At 42.4% G+C, this 16,193-nt stretch overlaps 1 pseudogene; it reads left to right on the top strand.

Annotated features, from left to right (window-relative positions):
- LOC127915552 (serine/threonine-protein kinase DCLK2-like) overlaps nucleotides 1-16,193 on the top strand; it is a 63,201-nt pseudogene that overhangs the window by 34,840 nt on the left and 12,168 nt on the right.

Below are 16,193 nucleotides of genomic sequence, written 5' to 3'. Positions count from 1 at the left end.
ACAGGTCGGTCTGTTTGTTAGGGTGTGTGTACTCCCACAACGTCCTCAGGTTGTGTGTCCTCTGTTACCCCGTCTCTGTATAGTGAATGGGAACAGGTCGGTCTGTTTGTTAGGTGTGTGTACTCCCACAACGTCCTCAGGTTGTGTGTCCTCTGTTACCCCCGTCTCTGTATAGTGAATGGGAACAGGTCGGTCTGTTTGTTAGGGTGTGTGTACTCCCACAACGTCCTCAGGTTGTGTGTCCTCTGTTACCCCGTCTCTGTATAGTGAATGGGAACAGGTCGGTCTGTTTGTTAGGGTGTGTGTACTCCCACAACGTCCTCAGGTTGTGTGTCCTCTGTTACCCCCGTCTCTGTATAGTGAATGGGAACAGGTCGGTCTGTTTGTTAGGGTGTGTGTACTCCCACAACGTCCTCAGGTTGTGTGTCCTCTGTTACCCCCGTCTCTGTATAGTGAATGGGAACAGGTCGGTCTGTTTGTTAGGGTGTGTGTACTCCCACAACGTCCTCAGGTTGTGTGTCCTCTGTTACCCCCGTCTCTGTATAGTGAATGGGAACAGGTCGGTCTGTTTGTTAGGGTGTGTGTACTCCCACAACGTCCTCAGGTTGTGTGTCCTCTGTTACCCCCGTCTCTGTATAGTGAATGGGAACAGGTCGGTCTGTTTGTTAGGTGTGTGTACTCCCACAACGTCCTCAGGTTGTGTGTCCTCTGTTACCCCGTCTCTGTATAGTGAATGGGAACAGGTCGGTCTGTTTGTTAGGGTGTGTGTACTCCCACAACGTCCTCAGGTTGTGTGTCCTCTGTTACCCCGTCTCTGTATAGTGAATGGGAACAGGTCGGTCTGTTTGTTAGGTGTGTGTACTCCCACAACGTCCTCAGGTTGTGTGTCCTCTGTTACCCCCCGTCTCTGTATAGTGAATGGGAACAGGTCGGTCTGTTTGTTAGGGTGTGTGTACTCCCACAACGTCCTCAGGTTGTGTGTCCTCTGTTACCCCGTCTCTGTATAGTGAATGGGAACAGGTCGGTCTGTTTGTTAGGGTGTGTGTACTCCCACAACGTCCTCAGGTTGTGTGTCCTCTGTTACCCCGTCTCTGTATAGTGAATGGGAACAGGTCGGTCTGTTTGTTAGGTGGTGTACTCCCACAACGTCCTCAGGTTGTGTGTCCTCTGTTACCCCGTCTCTGTATAGTGAATGGGAACAGGTCGGTCTGTTTGTTAGGGTGTGTGTACTCCCACAACGTCCTCAGGTTGTGTGTCCTCTGTTACCCCGTCTCTGTATAGTGAATGGGAACAGGTCGGTCTGTTTGTTAGGTGTGTGTACTCCCACAACGTCCTCAGGTTGTGTGTCCTCTGTTACCCCGTCTCTGTATAGTGAATGGGAACAGGTCGGTCTCCTCCTCCATCATCAGTGACAAGTACAAGGTGGGGAAGATCATAGGGGACGGCAACTTTGCAGTTGTTAAGGATTGTGTCGAGAGGTAGGTACTAGATCACATCCCCATACGTCCCCAGTACACACACACACACCCATACGTCCCCAGTACACACACATCCCCATACGTCCCCAGTACACACACACACACACACATCCCCAGTACACACACACACACACACCCATACGTCCCCAGTACACACACACACACACACCCATACGTCCCCAGTACACACACACACACATCCCCATACGTCCCCAGTACACAGACTTTTATCTCCCTCACCAACTTCAAACATCAGCTATCCGAGCAGCTAACCGATCGCTGCAGCTGTACATAGTCTATAGGTAAATAGCTCACCCTTTTTCACCTACCTCATTCCCATACTGTTTTTATACTGTTTTTATTTATTTACTTTTCTGCTCTTTTGCACACCAATATCTCTACCTGTACATGCCCATCTGATCATTTATCACTCCAGTGTTAATCTGCAAAACTGTATTATTCGCCTCCCTCCTCTTGCCTTTTGCACACATTGTATATAGACTGCCCATTTTTTCTACTGTGTTATTGACTTGCTAATTGTTTACTCCATGTGTAACTCTGTGTTGTCTGTTCACACTGCTATGCTTTATCTTGGCCAGGTCGCAGTTGCAAATGAGAACTTGTTCTCAACTAGCCTACCTGGTTAAATAAAGGTGAAATAAAAAAAATATAATAATAAAAAAAAAAAAACACACACTGGGTGTTTCTCAATATGCGTACTACCGTGCTTCGAGCATGAACATTGAGCACGCAACGGTCGGTGTATGAGTCCAAATCATGGAACACTGAGGGCAGTTCTCAGATGAAATGGAACACTGAGGGCAGTTGTCAGATGAAATGGAACACTGAGGGCAGTTGTCAGATGAAATGGAACACTGAGGGCAGTTGTCAGATGAAATGGAACACTGAGGGCAGTTGTCAGATGAAATGGAACACTGAGGGCAGTTGTCAGATGAAATGGAACACTGAGGGCAGTTGTCAGATGAAATGGAACACTGAGGGCAGTTGTCAGATGAAATGGAACACTGAGGGCAGTTGTCAGATGAAATGGAACACTGAGGGCAGTTGTCAGATCAAATGGAACACTGAGGGCAGTTGTCAGATCAAATGGAACACTGAGGGCAGTTCTCAGATCAAATGGAACACTGAGGGCAGTTGTCAGATGAAATGGAACACTGAGGGCAGTTCTCAGATGAAATGGAACACTGAGGGCAGTTGTCAGATGAAATGGAACACTGAGGGCAGTTGTCAGATGAAATGGAACACTGAGGGCAGTTCTCAGATGAAATGGAACACTGAGGGCAGTTGTCAGATGAAATGGAACACTGAGGGCAGTTGTCAGATGAAATGGAACACTGAGGGCAGTTGTTAGATGAAATGAAACACTGAGGGCAGTTGTCAGATGGAATGGAACACTGAGGGCAGTTCTCAGATGAAATGGAACACTGAGGGCAGTTCTCAGATGAAATGGAACACTGAGGGCAGTTCTCAGATGAAATGGAACACTGAGGGCAGTTCTCAGATGAAATGGAACACTGAGGGCAGTTGTCAGATGAAATGGAACACTGAGGGCAGTTGTCAGATGAAATGGAACACTGAGGGCAGTTGTCAGATGAAATGGAACACTGAGGGCAGTTGTCAGATGAAATGGAACACTGAGGGCAGTTGTCAGATGAAATGGAACACTGAGGGCAGTTCTCAGATGAAATGGAACACTGAGGGCAGTTCTCAGATGCATACTTTGTTTGTACACATTTCGAAGCATATATCGATGCTTCTACTGAAATACTCCCAGACTTGTAGACGTAATGTGACGCACCCATGGAAACAATGGCAGCTGGTTTTGAGCTGAAGAGAGAGAAAATTAACTCCGACTTCGAAATTAAAAGTTGCCCAGTCACATCTCACATGTTGCCTGAATACAATATTGTATCTTTAAAATGTTAATAAATACATACCTTGCTAATGTTAATGTTTAACTGCCTGGAATACCCACTGTCGTGTTGTAGATTTGGGGCGGCAGGGTAGCCTAGTGGTTAGAGTGTAGAGGCGGCAGGGTAGCCTAGTGGTTAGAGTGTAGAGGTGGTAGGGTAGCCTAGTAGTTAGAGTGTAGAGGTGGTATGGTAGCCTAGTGGTTAGAGTGTAGAGGTGGTATGGTAGCCTAGTGGTTAGAGTGTAGAGGTGGTATGGTAGCCTAGTGGTTAGAGTGTAGAGGTGGTATGGTAGCCTAGTGGTTAGAGTGTAGAGGTGGTATGGTAGCCTAGTGGTTAGAGTGTAGAGGTGGTATGGTAGCCTAGTGGTTAGAGTGTAGAGGTGGTATGGTAGCCTAGTGGTTAGAGTGTAGGGGCTGCAGGGTAGCCTAGTGGTTAGAGTGTAGAGGTGGTATGGTAGCCTAGTGGTTAGAGTGTAGAGGTGGTAGGGTAGCCTAGTGGTTAGAGTGTAGAGGTGGTATGGTAGCCTAGTGGTTAGAGTGTAGGGGCTGCAGGGTAGCCTAGTGGTTAGAGTGTAGAGGCGGTATGGTAGCCTAGTGGTTAGAGTGTAGAGGTGGTATGGTAGCCTAGTGGTTAGAGTGTAGAGGTGGTATGGTAGCCTAGTGGTTAGAGTGTAGAGGTGGTATGGTAGCCTAGTGGTTAGAGTGTAGAGGTGGTATGGTAGCCTAGTGGTTAGAGTGTAGGGGCGGCAGGGTAGCCTAGTGGTTAGAGTGTAGGGGCGGCAGGGTAGCCTAGTGGTTAGAGTGTAGAGGCGGCAGGGTAGCCTAGTGGTTAGAGTGTAGGGGCTGCAGGGTAGCCTAGTGGTTAGAGTGTAGAGGCGGCAGGGTAGTCTAGTGGTTAGAGCGTTGGACTAGTAACCGAAAGGTTGCAAGTTCAAATCCCCGAGCTGACAAGGCACAAATCTGTCGTTCTGCCCCTGAACAGTTAACCCACTGTTCCTAGGCTGTCATTGAAAATAAGAATTTGTTCTTAACTGACTTGCCTGGTTAAATAACGGTAAAATAAAAAAATATCACAGGCTAACTGATCTAAAATAATTGGTAGATAGCTAGCTACACACAAAGAATTTGTAGCTAATGTTGGCCATCTCCCTTACATAACAACAGCCTTTTTTACATGTAAAACTAACTGGCTAGCTAGATTCATCTTTTTTTAACCTTTATTATGCTACCAAATACTAATTGAGTGTATGTAAACTTCTGACCCACTGGTAATGTACTATTATTCTGACATTTCACATTATTAAGATAAAGTGGTGATCCTAACTGACCTAAAACAGGGAAAATCCCTGTTTTACTAGGATTAAATGTCAGGAATTGTGTAAAAACTGAGTTTAAATATATTTGGCTAAAGGTGTAATGTAAACTTCCGACTTCAACTGGTAGTTGATAATTATGAAGTAAAACTGTAGCATGTGCTTTATGTTTATTATTATATGTATTTTATATTTGTCTTGTTTTGTCTGTATTGGTCATTATTGCGGTAACAGATGGAACATGTTCTCCTCTTGTCCTCACGAGAGAACGTCCTCCGAGCGTGTGTGGAGCACAGTGTTATGGATAATTTAGAAACATCCACTGTACCTGATTGATTGATTGATTGATTGATTGATTGATTGATTCATCGACAGGTCGACTGGACAGGAGTTTGCTCTGAAGATTATCGATAAAGCTCGTTGCTGTGGGAAGGTACTGACTCAATTTATGTACTGATCAGATTGACTGACTGATGTATGTACTGTTCAGACTGATTGACTGACTGACTGACTGACTGATTTATGTACTGTTCAGACTGACTGACTGACTGACTGATTTATGTACTGTTCAGACTGACTGACTGATTTATGTACTGGTCAGACTGACTGACTGACTGACTGATTTATGTACTGTTCAGACTGGTTGACTGACTGACTGATTTATGTACTGTTCAGACTGACTGACTGACTGACTGATTTATGTACTGTTCTGACTGACTGACTGACTGATTTATGTACTGTTCTGACTGACTGACTGACTGACTGATTTATGTACTGTTCAGACTGATTGACTGACTGACTGATTTATGTACTGTTCAGACTGATTGACTGACTGACTGATTTATGTACTGTTCAGACTGATTGACTGACTGACTGATTTATGTACTGTTCAGACTGGTTGACTGACTGACTGATTTATGTACTGTTCAGACTGACTGACTGACTGACTGACTGATTTATGTACTGTTCAGACTGACTGACTGACTGATTTATGTACTGTTCAGACTGACTGACTGACTGACTGATTTATGTACTGTTCTGACTGACTGACTGATTTTTGTACTGTTCAGACTGACTGACTGACTGACTGACTGATTTATGTACTGTTCAGACTGACTGACTGACTGACTGATTTATGTACTGTTCAGACTGACTGACTGACTGACTGACTGATTTATGTACTGTTCAGACTGACTGACTGACTGATTTATGTACTGTTCAGACTGATTGACTGACTGACTGATTTATGTACTGTTCAGACTGGTTGACTGACTGACTGATTTATGTACTGTTCAGACTGATTGACTGACTGATTTATGTACTGTTCAGACTGACTGACTGACTGACTGACTGACTGATTTATGTACTGTTCAGACTGACTGACTGATTGACTGACTGACTGATTTATGTACTGTTCAGACTGACTGACTGACTGATTTATGTACTGTTCAGACTGACTGACTGACTGATTTATGTACTGTTCAGACTGACTGACTGACTGATTTATGTACTGTTCAGACTGACTGACTGATTTATGTACTGTTCAGACTGACTGACTGACTGATTTATGTACTGTTCAGATTGACTGACTGACTGACTGACTGACTGATTTATGTACTGTTCTGACTGACTGACTGATTTATGTACTGTTCAGACTGACTGACTGACTGACTGACTGATTTATGTACTGTTCAGACTGACTGACTGACTGACTGATTTATGTACTGTTCAGACTGATTGACTGACTGATTTATGTACTGTTCAGACTGATTGACTGACTGATTTATGTACTGTTCAGACTGACTGACTGACTGATTTATGTACTGTTCAGACTGATTGACTGACTGATTTATGTACTGTTCAGACTGACTGACTGATTTATGTACTGTTCAGACTGATTGACTGACTGATTTATGTACTGTTCAGACTGACTGACTGACTGATTTATGTACTGTTCAGACTGATTGACTGACTGACTGACTGATTGATTTATGTACTGTTCAGACTGATTGACTGACTGACTGACTGATTGATTTATGTACTGTTCAGACTGATTGACTGACTGACTGACTGATTTATGTACTGTTCAGACTGACTGACTGACTGACTGATTTATGTACTGTTCAGACTGACTGACTGACTGATTTATGTACTGTTCAGACTGACTGACTGACTGATTGATTTATGTACTGTTCAGACTGATTGACTGACTGACTGACTGATTTATGTACTGTTCAGACTGATTGACTGACTGACTGACTGATTTATGTACTGTTCAGACTGATTGACTGACTGACTGATTTATGTACTGTTCAGACTGACTGACTGACTGACTGATTTATGTACTGTTCAGACTGGTTGACTGACTGACTGATTTATGTACTGTTCAGACTGACTGACTGACTGACTGATTTATGTACTGTTCAGACTGGTTGACTGACTGACTGACTGATTTATGTACTGTTCAGACTGACTGACTGACTGACTGATTTATGTACTGTTCAGACTGACTGACTGACTGATTTATGTACTGTTCAGACTGATTGACTGACTGATTTATGTACTGTTCAGACTGATTGACTGACTGATTTATGTACTGTTCAGACTGATTGACTGACTGACTGATTTGTGTATTGACATACAGTACCAGTCAAGGTTTGGACACATGGAATCATGTAGTAACCAAAAAGTGTTAAACAAATCTAAATATATTTCAGATTCTTAAAAGTAGCCACCCTTTGCCTTGATGACAGCTTTGCACACTCTTGGCATTCTCTCAACCAGCTTCATGAGGTAGTCACCTGGAATGCATTTCAATGTGCCTTGTTAAAAGTTGATTTGTGGAATTTCTTTCCTTCAGTGTGGCTACTTTGAACAATTGGTTTAACACTTGTTGGTTACTACATGATTCCATGTGTGTTATTTCATAGTTTTGATGTCTTCACTATTATTCTACAATGTAGAAAATAGTAAAAATGAAGAAAAACCCTGGAATGAGTTGGTGTGTCCAAACCTTTGACTGGTACTGTGTATTTTGATCAGGAGCACCTGATAGAGAACGAGGTGGCGGTGTTGAGGAGGGTCAGACACCCCAGCATTATACAGCTGATTGAGGTCGACGACACGCCCACAGAACTCTACCTGGTCATGGAATTGGTCAAGGTACGAAGCGTCTCTCCGCCCCCTTGTTTCGGTTAAAAAGGGGCGGGGCTGTGGAGAAAATGTAACCCTTTCCAGTTTAACAGAGTAATGGATGCAAGGAGCCCATCCATGACATCAACAGTATGTTGTTAATCCTGTTTTGGGGCTGTACAGTTACTCTGTGAACAAACGCCAGAGTAAAACCAGGTTCTGATTGGGGGTGTGACCGGTGGACCATTAAGGCATTAAGGGATAATCGATGGGAGGCTTTGAGCCCCAAGTTGATTATCCTTCTTATACCAAGAGCCCCAAGTTGATTATCCTTCTTATACCAAGAGCCCCAAGTTGATTATCCTTCTTATACCAAGAGCCCCAAGTTGATTATCTTGCTTATACCAAGAGCCCCAAGTTGATTATCTTGCTTATACCAAGAGCCCCAAGTTGATTATCTCGCTTATACCAAGGCTATAATTAAGCAATACGGCTTGAGGAGGTGTGGTATATGGCCAATACACCACGGCCAATGGCACGACACAATGCGGAGTGCCTGGACACGGCCCTTAGCCTTGGTCTATTGGCCATATACCACATAATTCTATTATAGGGTTATTAAGGCGCGCTCTAGAACACCCATCTAGCCAATCAAGATCAAGTATTCAAAAATGACATGGTATAATAAGTTATATTCTTCAAGAATCAAGTCAGTACATATCATTCATAGAATCAAGTCAGTACATATCATTCATAGAATCAAATGAAGTCAGTACATATCATTCATAGAATGAAGTCAGTACATATCATTCATAGAATGAAGTCAGTACATATCATTCATAGAATGAAGTCAGTACATATCATTCATAGAATGAAGTCAGTACATATCATTCATAGAATGAAGTCAGTACATATCATTCATAGAATGAAGTCAGTACATATCATTCATAGAATCAAGTCAGTACATATCATTCATAGAATGAAGTCAGTACATATCATTCATAGAATCAAGTCAGTACATATCATTCATAGAATCAAATGAAGTCAGTACATATCATTCATAGAATCAAGTCAGTACATATCATTCATAGAATCAAGTCAGTACATATCATTCATAGAATCAAGTCAGTACATATCGTTCATAGAATCAAATGAAGTCAGTACATATCATTCATAGAATCAAATGAAGTCAGTACATATCATTCATAGAATCAAGTCAGTACATATCATTCATAGAATGAAGTCAGTACATATCATTCATAGAATGAAGTCAGTACATATCATTCATAGAATGAAGTCAGTACATATCATTCATAGAATGAAGTCAGTACATATCATTCATAGAATCAAGTCAGTACATATCATTCATAGAATCAAGTCAGTACATATCATTCATAGAATCAAGTCAGTACATATCATTCATAGAATCAAGTCAGTACATATCATTCATAGAATCAAGTCAGTACATATCATTCATAGAATCAAGTCAGTACATATCATTCATAGAATCAAGTCAGTACATATCATTCATAGAATCAAGTCAGTACATATCATTCATAGAATCAAATGAAGTCAGTACATATCATTCATAGAATCAAATGAAGTCAGTACATATCATTCATAGAATGAAGTCAGTACATATCATTCATAGAATGAAGTCAGTACATATCATTCATAGAATGAAGTCAGTACATATCATTCATAGAATCAAGTCAGTACATATCATTCATAGAATCAAGTCAGTACATATCATTCATAGAATCAAGTCAGTACATATCATTCATAGAATCAAGTCAGTACATATCATTCATAGAATCAAGTCAGTACATATCATTCATAGAATCAAGTCAGTACATATCATTCATAGAATCAAGTCAGTACATATCATTCATAGAATCAAGTCAGTACATATCATTCATAGAATCAAGTCAGTACATATCATTCATAGAATCAAGTCAGTACATATAATTCATAGAATCAAGTCAGTACATATCATTCATAGAATCAAATGAAGTCAGTACATATCATTCATAGAATCAAATGAAGTCAGTACATATCATTCATAGAATCAAGTCAGTACATATCATTCATAGAATCAAATGAAGTCAGTACATATCATTCATAGAATCAAGTCAGTACATATCATTCATAGAATCAAATGAAGTCAGTACATATCATTCATAGAATCAAGTCAGTACATATCATTCATAGAATCAAGTCAGTACATATCATTCATAGAATCAAGTCAGTACATATCATTCATAGAATCAAATGAAGTCAGTACATATCATTCATAGAATGAAGTCAGTACATATCATTCATAGAATGAAGTCAGTACATATCATTCATAGAATGAAGTCAGTACATATCATTCATAGAATGAAGTCAGTACATATCATTCATAGAATGAAGTCAGTACATATCATTCATAGAATCAAGTCAGTACATATCATTCATAGAATCAAGTCAGTACATATCATTCATAGAATCAAGTCAGTACATATCATTCATAGAATCAAGTCAGTACATATCATTCATAGAATCAAGTCAGTACATATCATTCATAGAATCAAGTCAGTACATATCATTCATAGAATCAAGTCAGTACATGTCAGTACATATCATTCATAGAATCAAGTCAGTACATATCATTCATAGAATCAAGTCAGTACATATCATTCATAGAATCAAGTCAGTACATATCATTCATAGAATCAAGTCAGTACATATCATTCATAGAATCAAGTCAGTACATATAATTCATAGAATCAAGTCAGTACATATAATTCATAGAATCAAGTCAGTACATATAATTCATAGAATCAAGTCAGTACATATCATTCATAGAATCAAATGAAGTCAGTACATATCATTCATAGAATCAAATGAAGTCAGTACATATCATTCATAGAATCAAGTCAGTACATATCATTCATAGAATCAAATGAAGTCAGTACATATCATTCATAGAATCAAGTCAGTACATATCATTCATAGAATCAAATGAAGTCAGTACATATCATTCATAGAATCAAGTCAGTACATATCATTCATAGAATCAAGTCAGTACATATCATTCATAGAATGAAGTCAGTACATATCATTCATAGAATGAAGTCAGTACATATCATTCATAGAATCAAATGAAGTCAGTACATATCATTCATAGAATCAAGTCAGTACATATCATTCATAGAATCAAGTCAGTACATATCATTCATAGAATCAAGTCAGTACATATCATTCATAGAATCAAGTCAGTACATATCATTCATAGAATCAAATTAAGTCAGTACATATCATTCATAGAATGAAGTCAGTACATATCATTCATAGAATCAAGTCAGTACATATCATTCATAGAATCAAGTCAGTACATATCATTCATAGAATGAAGTCAGTACATATCATTCATAGAATGAAGTCAGTACATATCATTCATAGAATCAAGTCAGTACATATCATTCATAGAATCAAGTCAGTACATATCATTCATAGAATCAAGTCAGTACATATCATTCATAGAATCAAGTCAGTACATATCATTCATAGAATCAAGTCAGTACATATCATTCATAGAATGAAGTCAGTACATATCATTCATAGAATGAAGTCAGTACATATCATTCATAGAATGAAGTCAGTACATATCATTCATAGAATCAAATGAAGTCAGTACATATCATTCATAGAATCAAGTCAGTACATATCATTCATAGAATCAAGTCAGTACATATCATTCATAGAATCAAATGAAGTCAGTACATATCATTCATAGAATCAAGTCAGTACATATCATTCATAGAATCAAATGAAGTCAGTACATATCATTCATAGAATCAAATGAAGTCAGTACATATCATTCATAGAATCAAGTCAGTACATATCATTCATAGAATCAAATGAAGTCAGTACATATCATTCATAGAATCAAATGAAGTCAGTACATATCATTCATAGAATGAAGTCAGTACATATCATTCATAGAATGAAGTCAGTACATATCATTCATAGAATGAAGTCAGTACATATCATTCATAGAATCAAGTCAGTACATATCATTCATAGAATGAAGTCAGTACATATCATTCATAGAATCAAGTCAGTACATATCATTCATAGAATCAAGTCAGTACATATCATTCATAGAATCAAGTCAGTACATATCATTCATAGAATGAAGTCAGTACATATCATTCATAGAATGAAGTCAGTACATATCATTCATAGAATCAAGTCAGTACATATCATTCATAGAATCAAGTCAGTACATATCATTCATAGAATCAAGTCAGTACATATCATTCATAGAATCAAGTCAGTACATATCATTCATAGAATCAAGTCAGTACATATCATTCATAGAATCAAGTCAGTACATATCATTCATAGAATGAAGTCAGTACATATCATTCATAGAATCAAATGAAGTCAGTACATATCATTCATAGAATCAAGTCAGTACATATCATTCATAGAATCAAGTCAGTACATATCATTCATAGAATCAAGTCAGTACATATCATTCATAGAATCAAGTCAGTACATATCATTCATAGAATCAAATGAAGTCAGTACATATCATTCATAGAATCAAATGAAGTCAGTACATATCATTCATAGAATCAAGTCAGTACATATCATTCATAGAATCAAGTCAGTACATATCATTCATAGAATCAAGTCAGTACATATCATTCATAGAATCAAATGAAGTCAGTACATATCATTCATAGAATCAAGTCAGTACATATCATTCATAGAATGAAGTCAGTACATATCATTCATAGAATCTAGTCGGTAACATATCATTAATTTATACGTCCATAAATGGTTTTAACAACTGCTGCCTGGCCCTTTTTAAAGCTACAGTACATGGTGTCATGGCTGGTCATTTGTCGCATCTAAAACACTGGTGTATGAATCTGAGAGCGCCCCGTCCCTCAGCTCTATCACGCAGCAAGCGGCTGGAGCCCCGTCCCTCAGCTCTGTCACACAGCAAGCGGCTAGAGACCGGACTCCCTCAGCTCTATCACACAGCAGCGGCTGGAGACCGGACTCCAACAGCTCTATCACACAGCAAGCGGCTGGAGCCCGGACTCCCTCAGCTCTATCACACAGCAAGCGGCTGGAGACCGGACTCCAACAGCTCTATCACACAGCAAGCGGCTGGAGACCGGACTCCAACAGCTCTATCACACAGCAAGCGGCTGGAGACCGGACTCAACAGCTCTATCACACAGCAAGCGGCTGGAGACCGGACTCCAACAGCTCTATCACACAGCAAGCGGCTGGAGACCGGACTCCAACAGCTCTATCACACAGCAAGCGGCTGGAGACCGGACTCCAACAGCTCTATCACACAGCAAGCGGCTGGAGCCCGGACTCCAACAGCTCTATCACACAGCAAGCGGCTGGAGCCCGGACTCCAACAGCTCTATCACACAGCAAGCGGCTGGAGCCCGGACTCCAACAGCTCTATCACACAGCAAGCGGCTGGAGCCCGGACTCCAACAGCTCTATCACACAGCAAGCGGCTGGAGCCGGACTCCAACAGCTCTATCACACAGCAAGCGGCTGGAGCCCGGACTCCAACAGCTCTATCACACAGCAAGCGGCTGGAGCCCGGACTCCAACAGCTCTATCACACAGCAAGCGGCTGGAGCCCGGACTCCAACAGCTCTATCACACAGCAAGCGGCTGGAGACCGGACTCCAACAGCTCTATCACACAGCAAGCGGCTGGAGACCGGACTCCAACAGCTCTATCACACAGCAAGCGGCTGGAGCCCGGACTCCAACAGCTCTATCACACAGCAAGCGGCTGGAGCCCGGACTCCAACAGCTCTATCACACAGCAAGCGGCTGGAGCCCGGACTCCAACAGCTCTATCACACAGCAAGCGGCTGGAGCCCGGACTCCAACAGCTCTATCACACAGCAAGCGGCTGGAGCCCGGACTCCAACAGCTCTATCACACAGCAAGCGGCTGGAGCCCGGACTCCAACAGCTCTATCACACAGCAAGCGGCTGGAGACCGGACTCCAACAGCTCTATCACACAGCAAGCGGCTGGAGCCCGGACTCCAACAGCTCTATCACACAGCAAGCGGCTGGAGACCGGACTCCAACAGCTCTATCACACAGCAAGCGGCTGGAGACCGGACTCCAACAGCTCTATCACACAGCAAGCGGCTGGAGACCGGACTCCAACAGCTCTATCACACAGCAAGCGGCTGGAGACCGGACTCCAACAGCTCTATTACACAGCAAGCGGCTGGAGACCGGACTCAACAGCTCTATCACACAGCAAGCGGCTGGAGCCCGGACTCCAACAGCTCTATCACACAGCAAGCGGCTGGAGCCCGGACTCCAACAGCTCTATCACACAGCAAGCGGCTGGAGCCCGGACTCCAACAGCTCTATCACACAGCAAGCGGCTGGAGACCGGACTCCAACAGCTCTATCACACAGCAAGCGGCTGGAGCCCGGACTCCAACAGCTCTATCACACAGCAAGCGGCTGGAGCCCGGACTCCAACAGCTCTATCACACAGCAAGCGGCTGGAGACCGGACTCCAACAGCTCTATCACACAGCAAGCGGCTGGAGACCGGACTCCAACAGCTCTATCACACAGCAAGCGGCTGGAGCCCGGACTCCAACAGCTCTATCACACAGCAAGCGGCTGGAGCCCGGACTCCAACAGCTCTATCACACAGCAAGCGGCTGGAGCCCGGACTCCAACAGCTCTATCACACAGCAAGCGGCTGGAGACCGGACTCCAACAGCTCTATCACACAGCAAGCGGCTGGAGCCCGGACTCCAACAGCTCTATCACACAGCAAGCGGCTGGAGACCGGACTCCAACAGCTCTATCACACAGCAAGCGGCTGGAGCCCGGACTCCAACAGCTCTATCACACAGCAAGCGGCTGGAGCCCGGACTCCAACAGCTCTATCACACAGCAAGCGGCTGGAGACCGGACTCCAACAGCTCTATCACACAGCAAGCGGCTGGAGCCCGGACTCCAACAGCTCTATCACACAGCAAGCGGCTGGAGCCCGGACTCCAACAGCTCTATCACACAGCAAGCGGCTGGAGACCGGACTCCAACAGCTCTATCACACAGCAAGCGGCTGGAGACCGGACTCCATTTTGTTGTTTTTCAAATCGTCAAAACTGTTGTTTAACCCACAAAAATCAAGGTACTACTGTCAAGTCAGGAATTGTACCAAATATTTTAGTAATTTGACATGGTGTGTGTGTCTGTTCGTATGTGTGTGTGTGTACAGTATACTGACCTGTCTCTGTCTGTATGTGTGTGTGTGTACAGTATACTGACCTGTGTCTGTCCGTATGTGTGTGTGTGTACAGTATACTGACCTGTGTCTGTCCGTATGTATGTGTGTGTACAGTATACTGACCTGTGTCTGTCCGTATGTATGTGTGTGTACAGTATACTGACCTGTCTCTGTCTGTCTGTATGTATGTGTGTGTGTGTGTGTGTGTACAGTATACTGACCTGTCTCTGTCTGTATGTATGTGTGTGTACAGTATACTGACCTGTGTCTGTCCGTATGTATGTGTGTATACAGTATACTGACCTGTGTCTGTCCGTATGTGTGTGTGTGTACAGTATACTGACCTGTGTCTGTCCGTGTATGTGTGTGTACAGTATACTGACCTGTGTCTGTCCGTATGTATGTGTGTATACAGTATACTGACCTGTGCCTGTCCGTATGTGTGTGTGTGTACAGTATACTGACCTGTCTCTGTCTGTATGTGTGTGTGTGTGTACAGTATACTGACCTGTGTCTGTCTGTATGTGTGTGTGTACAGTATACTGACCTGTGTCTGTCCGTATGTGTGTACAGTATACTGACCTGTGTCTGTCCGTGTGTGTGTGTGTACAGTATACTGACCTGTGTCTGTCTGTATGTGTGTGTGTGTACAGTATACTGACCTGTGTCTGTCCGTGTGTGTGTGTGTACAGTATACTGACCTGTGTCTGTCCGTGTGTGTGTGTGTACAGTATACTGACCTGTGTCTGTCTGTATGTGTATGTGTGTACAGTATACTGACCTGTCTCTGTGGACGTTCTCTCTCTGCAGGGTGGAGATCTGTTTGACGCCATCACATGTTCTACTAAGTACACAGAGAGATGCCAGCGCCATGGTCTTCAACCTGGCCGGGGCTATTCAATACCTGCACCGTATGGACATAGTCCACAGAGACATCAAGCCTGAAAACCTGCTGGTATAAAACTCTGACATACTCTGACATACGAACTCTGACACCTAGAACAGGAACAGGGTTGGAGTTAAAACCCTCCAGGAGGG

Source organism: Oncorhynchus keta, chromosome 35 (genome assembly GCF_023373465.1).
Source record: "Oncorhynchus keta strain PuntledgeMale-10-30-2019 chromosome 35, Oket_V2, whole genome shotgun sequence".
NCBI lineage: Eukaryota > Metazoa > Chordata > Actinopteri > Salmoniformes > Salmonidae > Oncorhynchus > Oncorhynchus keta.
This window is presented reverse-complemented; position numbering and strand designations above follow the sequence as displayed.